The sequence below is a fragment of the Ailuropoda melanoleuca genome, chromosome 20 (genome assembly GCF_002007445.2).
Source record: "Ailuropoda melanoleuca isolate Jingjing chromosome 20, ASM200744v2, whole genome shotgun sequence".
NCBI lineage: Eukaryota > Metazoa > Chordata > Mammalia > Carnivora > Ursidae > Ailuropoda > Ailuropoda melanoleuca.
The window spans coordinates 330313-339262 of NC_048237.1; the positions used below are offsets into that span (position 1 = coordinate 330313).

At 36.6% G+C, this 8950-nt stretch overlaps 1 pseudogene; it reads left to right on the forward strand.

Annotated features, from left to right (window-relative positions):
* The first annotated feature begins 210 nt into the window (after positions 1-210).
* Positions 211-1169, forward strand: LOC117797272 (annotated as a pseudogene).
* The last annotated feature ends 7781 nt before the right edge of the window (positions 1170-8950 follow it).

The following is an 8950-nucleotide window of genomic DNA, read 5'->3' on the forward strand; positions in this document are numbered from 1 at the left end:
CTACCTGGGATAAGCTAAATGCAATAAGGATTTTTAATCTATTTTGTTCACTGCTATATCTCTAGTATCTATAAAAAAATACCTAGCAAACAGTAAACACTCATTAACTATTGAATTTATACTGAATAAATAAACTAATCTCAGTTTCTTCTTTGGACAAAGAAAATGGAGTCCTGAGTCCTGCTGCTGTTCCAGGAATATTTAGTAATTATGGGTTCTTTCATCTCTCCCAGATACATGAAAATCTCCAACACCCCCAACACCTCCAGCACCATCACTGGCTTCATCCTCCTGGGCTTCCTTTGCCCCAGGGAAGGGCAGATGCTCCTCTTTCTGCTCTTCTCGGTTCTCTACCTCCTGACCCTCACGGGCAATGGGTCTACCATCTGTGCTGTGTGCTGGGATCAGAGACTCCACACTCCCATGTACATCTTGCTCGCCAACTTCTCCTTCCTAGAGATCTGGTATGTCACCTCCACTGTCCCCAACATGTTGGCCAACTTCCTCTCTGACACCAAGGTCATCTTCTCTGGATGCTTTCTCCAGTTCTACTTTTTCTTCTCCTTCGGTTCTACAGAGTGCTTTTTCTTGCTATTATGGCATTTGATTGGTACCTTGCCATCTGCCGGCCTCTACATTATCCAACCATTATGACAGGACATCTCTGCACCAATCTTGTGGTCAGTTGCTGGATACTTGGGTTCTTCTGGTTCCTGATTCCCATCACCATCATCTCCCAAATGTCCTTCTGTGGATCTAGGATCATTGACCACTTCCTGTGTGATCCGGGTCCTCTTCTAGCACTCACTTGCAAAAAAGCTCCTGTAGTAGAGCGTGTCCTCTCCACTTTAAGTCCTCTGCCCCTCGTCATTCCCTTTCTCTTCATCATGGGGTCCTATGCTCTGGTCCTAAGAACAGTACTCAAAGTCCCTTCAGCAGCTGGGAAAAGAAAGGCTTTCTCCACCTGTGGGTCTCATCTGGCCGTGGTTTCACTGTTTTATGGCTCAGTACTTGTTATGTATGGGAGCCAAACATCTGAGCATGAAGCTGGAACACAAAAGATTGTGACTCTTTTTTATTCTGTCATAACCCCACTTCTTAATCCTGTGATATATAGTCTTAGGAACAAATATATGAAAAATGCACTGCAGAAACTTCTGGGAATGTAAACGGTGTTCATCAAAAAGGCTCTTGGGAAATTAGAGCCCAATATTATATTTAACTTATTTACAAAAATTGTATTTAACTTATTTTCAGGTTAAAAAAACTAGTTTGTTTTTAAAAATTTGAGTATAGTTGACAAACAATATTACACTAGTTTCAGGTATACAGCTCAGCAATTTGACAAGCTTATACATTATGCTATGTTCACCACAAGTATAGCTATCATCTGTCTCATTACATTGCTATTACATTATCACTGATTGTATTCCTTATTCGCTGGCTTTTTATTCATGTGATTTACTCATTGCATAATTGGAGGCCTGTAACTCCCTCTCCTCTTCACCCATTTTGCCCAACCCCCACTTCACTCCCCACTCGCGACCATTAGTTTATTCTCTTTATTTATAGGTCTGGTTCTGCTTTTTGTTTATTCATTTTTTAAAATACCACTTACAAGTGGAATCATATGGCATTGTGTCTTCCTCTAACATATTTCACTTAGTGAAATACCCTCTAGGTCCATCCAAGTTGTCTCAAATGGCAATATCTCACCCTTTTCTGTGGCTGTGTAATACTCCATTGTGTATATTTTCCTTATCCATTTGTCTGTTGTTGGTCACTTGACTTGCTTCCATGTCTAAGCTGTTGTAAATAATGCTGCAATAAACATAGGCATGTGTATATCTTTTTGAGTTAGTGTTTTTGTTTCCCCTCGTTAAATATCCAGTAGTGGAATTACTAGATCATATGGTATTTCTATTTTTAATTTTTTGAAGGAACCTCCATACTGTTTTCCACAGTGGCTGCACAAGTTTGCATTCCGAAAAATAGTGCACAAGAGTTCCATTTTCTTCACATCCTTGCCAACACTTGTTGTTTCTTGTGTTTTTTATTTTAGCCATTCTGACAGATGTGAGGTGATATCTCATTGTGATTTTGATTTGCATTGTCCCTGATGATCAGAGATGTTGAACATAAAAAAAAACTAATTTTTTCCAAAAATTATTCATTGTACTGCTGACCAAAAACCTTAAGTACCTATAGGCATGTATCTGTTGTTTATTTCTTACCCTGGTACTTAATCATTTGTCCTGTTTCTTAGCATGCAATTTTTTTAACTGAAGCTAAACATTATATTTCAAAAATTGTAAAGACAACAGGTATGGTAAATCACCAAAAGTTAAGTTTTCTTGTAGCGGTAGAGAAAATGGAGGATGATAATTTTGATTTCATTTAAGGACTATAATTTAAGTATAAAAATAGGNACAGTACTCAAAGTCCCTTCAGCAGCTGGGAAAAGAAAGGCTTTCTCCACCTGTGGGTCTCATCTGGCCGTGGTTTCACTGTTTTATGGCTCAGTACTTGTTATGTATGGGAGCCAAACATCTGAGCATGAAGCTGGAACACAAAAGATTGTGACTCTTTTTTATTCTGTCATAACCCCACTTCTTAATCCTGTGATATATAGTCTTAGGAACAAATATATGAAAAATGCACTGCAGAAACTTCTGGGAATGTAAACGGTGTTCATCAAAAAGGCTCTTGGGAAATTAGAGCCCAATATTATATTTAACTTATTTACAAAAATTGTATTTAACTTATTTTCAGGTTAAAAAAACTAGTTTGTTTTTAAAAATTTGAGTATAGTTGACAAACAATATTACACTAGTTTCAGGTATACAGCTCAGCAATTTGACAAGCTTATACATTATGCTATGTTCACCACAAGTATAGCTATCATCTGTCTCATTACATTGCTATTACATTATCACTGATTGTATTCCTTATTCGCTGGCTTTTTATTCATGTGATTTACTCATTGCATAATTGGAGGCCTGTAACTCCCTCTCCTCTTCACCCATTTTGCCCAACCCCCACTTCACTCCCCACTCGCGACCATTAGTTTATTCTCTTTATTTATAGGTCTGGTTCTGCTTTTTGTTTATTCATTTTTTAAAATACCACTTACAAGTGGAATCATATGGCATTGTGTCTTCCTCTAACATATTTCACTTAGTGAAATACCCTCTAGGTCCATCCAAGTTGTCTCAAATGGCAATATCTCACCCTTTTCTGTGGCTGTGTAATACTCCATTGTGTATATTTTCCTTATCCATTTGTCTGTTGTTGGTCACTTGACTTGCTTCCATGTCTAAGCTGTTGTAAATAATGCTGCAATAAACATAGGCATGTGTATATCTTTTTGAGTTAGTGTTTTTGTTTCCCCTCGTTAAATATCCAGTAGTGGAATTACTAGATCATATGGTATTTCTATTTTTAATTTTTTGAAGGAACCTCCATACTGTTTTCCACAGTGGCTGCACAAGTTTGCATTCCGAAAAATAGTGCACAAGAGTTCCATTTTCTTCACATCCTTGCCAACACTTGTTGTTTCTTGTGTTTTTTATTTTAGCCATTCTGACAGATGTGAGGTGATATCTCATTGTGATTTTGATTTGCATTGTCCCTGATGATCAGAGATGTTGAACATAAAAAAAAACTAATTTTTTCCAAAAATTATTCATTGTACTGCTGACCAAAAACCTTAAGTACCTATAGGCATGTATCTGTTGTTTATTTCTTACCCTGGTACTTAATCATTTGTCCTGTTTCTTAGCATGCAATTTTTTTAACTGAAGCTAAACATTATATTTCAAAAATTGTAAAGACAACAGGTATGGTAAATCACCAAAAGTTAAGTTTTCTTGTAGCGGTAGAGAAAATGGAGGATGATAATTTTGATTTCATTTAAGGACTATAATTTAAGTATAAAAATAGGCTAGGCCAGTCTTGCCTTTATTCCTGGAATGTGACTCATACTCCAGGAAAGTCTTCTGAGTCTCATCTATTAGCCTGGACTGTTTTCAGGGCCCCTCCACTTCAGCATACCACGGCGCCTTATTTCTGCGCTCCTTGAACCCCATGCTCCTGAAACCTCTGCTCAGCTCTTTAGACTCCCAGTTTTGCTTTCTGCTAGATTTCTTGAACTCTCATCTTGCACATTAATGGATTAGAAATCAATTTGTGCCTTGAAGGAATACCACATCATATTTTAGCCTCACTTCTCTGTGGTTCTCCTCTCTCCAGGACTTGTTTCTCATTCTCTAGCTTCTCTAGTGGCCACAAACACCAAACCCTTTATCTTCTCAAATCAGTGAAATTCCTGCTTTCTGCTGAGACTATTCTTCTTTTCCGCCATTCTTTCCCACATGCCTCCATATCCTCATACTGCCCCCACCCAGGGAACTGTCAAACATCCTCAGGAAAAATAATCACTCAAGGTGAATGTAGAACTCATTTCCTTGTCCTTCCCTTCTTGGAATTGTAACCCCTGAAGTCACCTGTGTTGACTGTTTTCCAGTGCCTTCAAATGATAGTGTAAGGTATTCTGTCCAGATTTTATGGTTATTTTTGGTGGAAAGGTTAGTTTAAGACAAGCTGCTTAGTCATGACAAAATCAAATTCTTTTCTGTTGCTTTTATTGCATCTAAATTCCACATGGTCTCACTTCCTTCACTTTCCAAAGATGATCTTGTAGAAAAACCAAGCAAAAATACAGAGACAAATCAGAAATGAGTCGATATAGGGACTGGCATAAAAACAAGTTTGGGATACAGACCTGCTTTTCTTTTTATTGCAAGCAGCTCCAGATTCCCAAGGAGGAGTGGGGGCAGGGGAGTCCTGCTTACAGTAAGAGAAGAGCTAACACCAGAACCACAGAGAACAGATTTAGGCTTTTTTTTTCTTTCTGTATAGGAGGTGCTCTGCATTGTAAATCAGTAAATATATTTACCCAGGAGTTATATTAGTCACTTGGACTGGTTCTCCTTGAACTCCCTCCCAGGTCCTAAATGAAAGGTCATCTTAATACTGAAATGTCTATTAATTCAATAACCTGATCTGCAGATGAAGAAAACAAAGGTTGGGAATCAGAAGTGGCATGTTGAGGATAATAACTTTAATGGTAAAAAATAAAAATTTCCTATCCACCACCCTTTTCACTAGCCCAAGTTGCTTTTTTGCTACCAACTAATCCTGTATTTCTATCTTTAGGACTTTTCAATTATTTTCCCATAATAATTTAGGAAGACTCAATCATCTGCCAATTAAACATTGTTTGTTTCCTTAATATACATGAAACTCTATGAACAGTAAGAGAACAGAACAATATCCCAATAAGACAATAAGCAAAAGGATAGAGACAACATGCAGAAAAGATTCTTAAACATAAGGGAAGAGCATGAATTCATTCGTAAAAAGATAAAGGTAGAATAACCCTATGATGGTATCTCATTTTTAACCCATCCAAATAACNCTCGTTAAATATCCAGTAGTGGAATTACTAGATCATATGGTATTTCTATTTTTAATTTTTTGAAGGAACCTCCATACTGTTTTCCACAGTGGCTGCACAAGTTTGCATTCCGAAAAATAGTGCACAAGAGTTCCATTTTCTTCACATCCTTGCCAACACTTGTTGTTTCTTGTGTTTTTTATTTTAGCCATTCTGACAGATGTGAGGTGATATCTCATTGTGATTTTGATTTGCATTGTCCCTGATGATCAGAGATGTTGAACATAAAAAAAAACTAATTTTTTCCAAAAATTATTCATTGTACTGCTGACCAAAAACCTTAAGTACCTATAGGCATGTATCTGTTGTTTATTTCTTACCCTGGTACTTAATCATTTGTCCTGTTTCTTAGCATGCAATTTTTTTAACTGAAGCTAAACATTATATTTCAAAAATTGTAAAGACAACAGGTATGGTAAATCACCAAAAGTTAAGTTTTCTTGTAGCGGTAGAGAAAATGGAGGATGATAATTTTGATTTCATTTAAGGACTATAATTTAAGTATAAAAATAGGCTAGGCCAGTCTTGCCTTTATTCCTGGAATGTGACTCATACTCCAGGAAAGTCTTCTGAGTCTCATCTATTAGCCTGGACTGTTTTCAGGGCCCCTCCACTTCAGCATACCACGGCGCCTTATTTCTGCGCTCCTTGAACCCCATGCTCCTGAAACCTCTGCTCAGCTCTTTAGACTCCCAGTTTTGCTTTCTGCTAGATTTCTTGAACTCTCATCTTGCACATTAATGGATTAGAAATCAATATATGCCTTGAAGGGATACCACGTCATATTTTAGCCTCACTTCTCTGTGGTTCTCCTCTCTCCAGGGCTTGTTTTCTCAAACTCTAGCTTCTCTAGTGGCCACAAACACCAAACCCTTTATCTTCTCAAATCAGTGAAATTCCTGCTTTCTGCTGAGACTATTCTTCTTTTCCGCCATTCTTTCCCACATGCCTCCATATCCTCATACTGCCCCCACCCAGGGAACTGTCAAACATCCTCAGGAAAAATAATCACTCAAGGTGAATGTAGAACTCATTTCCTTGTCCTTCCCTTCTTGGAATTGTAACCCCTGAAGTCACCTGTGTTGACTGTTTTCCAGTGCCTTCAAATGATAGTGTAAGGTATTCTGTCCAGATTTTATGGTTATTTTTGGTGGAAAGGTTAGTTTAAGACAAGCTGCTTAGTCATGACAAAATCAAATTCTTTTCTGTTGCTTTTATTGCATCTAAATTCCACATGGTCTCACTTCCTTCACTTTCCAAAGATGATCTTGTAGAAAAACCAAGCAAAAATACAGAGACAAATCAGAAATGAGTCGATATAGGGACTGGCATAAAAACAAGTTTGGGATACAGACCTGCTTTTCTTTTTATTGCAAGCAGCTCCAGATTCCCAAGGAGGAGTGGGGGCAGGGGAGTCCTGCTTACAGTAAGAGAAGAGCTAACACCAGAACCACAGAGAACAGATTTAGGCTTTTTTTTTCTTTCTGTATAGGAGGTGCTCTGCATTGTAAATCAGTAAATATATTTACCCAGGAGTTATATTAGTCACTTGGACTGGTTCTCCTTGAACTCCCTCCCAGGTCCTAAATGAAAGGTCATCTTAATACTGAAATGTCTATTAATTCAATAACCTGATCTGCAGATGAAGAAAACAAAGGTTGGGAATCAGAAGTGGCATGTTGAGGATAATAACTTTAATGGTAAAAAATAAAAATTTCCTATCCACCACCCTTTTCACTAGCCCAAGTTGCTTTTTTGCTACCAACTAATCCTGTATTTCTATCTTTAGGACTTTTCAATTATTTTCCCATAATAATTTAGGAAGACTCAATCATCTGCCAATTAAACATTGTTTGTTTCCTTAATATACATGAAACTCTATGAACAGTAAGAGAACAGAACAATATCCCAATAAGACAATAAGCAAAAGGATAGAGACAACATGCAGAAAAGATTCTTAAACATAAGGGAAGAGCATGAATTCATTCGTAAAAAGATAAAGGTAGAATAACCCTATGATGGTATCTCATTTTTAACCCATCCAAATAACAAAGATTAAGCAGTTTGATAACCACTGTGTGGTTGAGGACAGTGAAATGGCTTCTCTCATGCTTGCCTGTGGGAGAATAAATGTTATAAGCTCTATACAGGATAATCAGGCAACTTTGATCAAAATTTAGAAGACATACACCCTGTAGCCCAGCAATCCAACTTCTAAGGTACTCAGTCCAGATATTCTCACACACGTGGGAAATGATGAAAGTGTAAGAATATTCATTGCAGTATTGCTGTAATAGCAAAACGTTGAGAAAAATGTCAGTTCCTATTAATAGAAGACTAGTTAAACTATGGTTCAGTCATGCAATGGAATACTGTCTTCAATCTTACAGAATGTGAAGTAGTTCTAGATGTAACATTGTATAATATCTCCAAGATATATTATATTTTGGGACTTATTATTATTTTTGAAGTATAGTTGACATCCAAGATATACTGTTGAGTGAAGAAAGCAAGGCAAGGCGAGCAGCTTATAACTACCTTTCATGTAAATGTATAGACTATCTCATGAAAGAGATCCAGAAACTGATAAGAGGAGTGTCTTCAGGTGAAGAGAATTTGGTGCCTGAGGAACAAGACTGTAAAGGAGGTGTTTGCTTCATATCCCCTTTTGAACTAAATTTTTGTGTATATACCTGTATTTATTTAAAAATAAATTTAAAAATTTATTTAAATTTATTAAATATAATATTTACTAAAATTTAATTCATTTAAATTAATGTATTTTAATTTTTTTATAAATAATAATACAGTTTTTTAAATAAAGAATAACTTTCTAGAGAATTTTCTAATAATTAGATATAGAAAATCATTCCCCCATTACCCCCCCAACAACTCTAGGAGTCCTTAGGAGCCTATCCATTTATTAAAAAGTTGAAGTAGGGTCCAAAGAACATCTTAACATTTTTTCACTTAGACTTTTTGTCACTTCAGAGAAAATATGGGACATGTCTTTTTTCCTCTTAGAGCTTCTACAAATATCCTGTGATAAACTGTAACTACTCTATCACATTTATATTTAGACATCCCCCCTCATTGTTCAACTGTATACTCTTGTTGTTGGACACCTACAATACCAGATATTGAACCAGGAAATAAATTTGATATGTAAGTACATAAGAGACATTTTCTTCCCTCATAGGGCTCGCAGTCTCATAGTAGAGATGCATAACAAAATTGTGTTTTCTTTTTATTAAATGGTACAAGTGCAATAATAGGGGAAAGACTAAATACTATGAAAGATCATGAGAAGTAGCATGTGTGCAAGCATGGATTTGTGTCACGTGAAAGAAGATTTAAGCATAGCTAATCGTAGGGCATTTTCTTTTTGCAAGTTCACCTCAGGTTACAAAACAAAAGTGCTTCTAAGAAAAG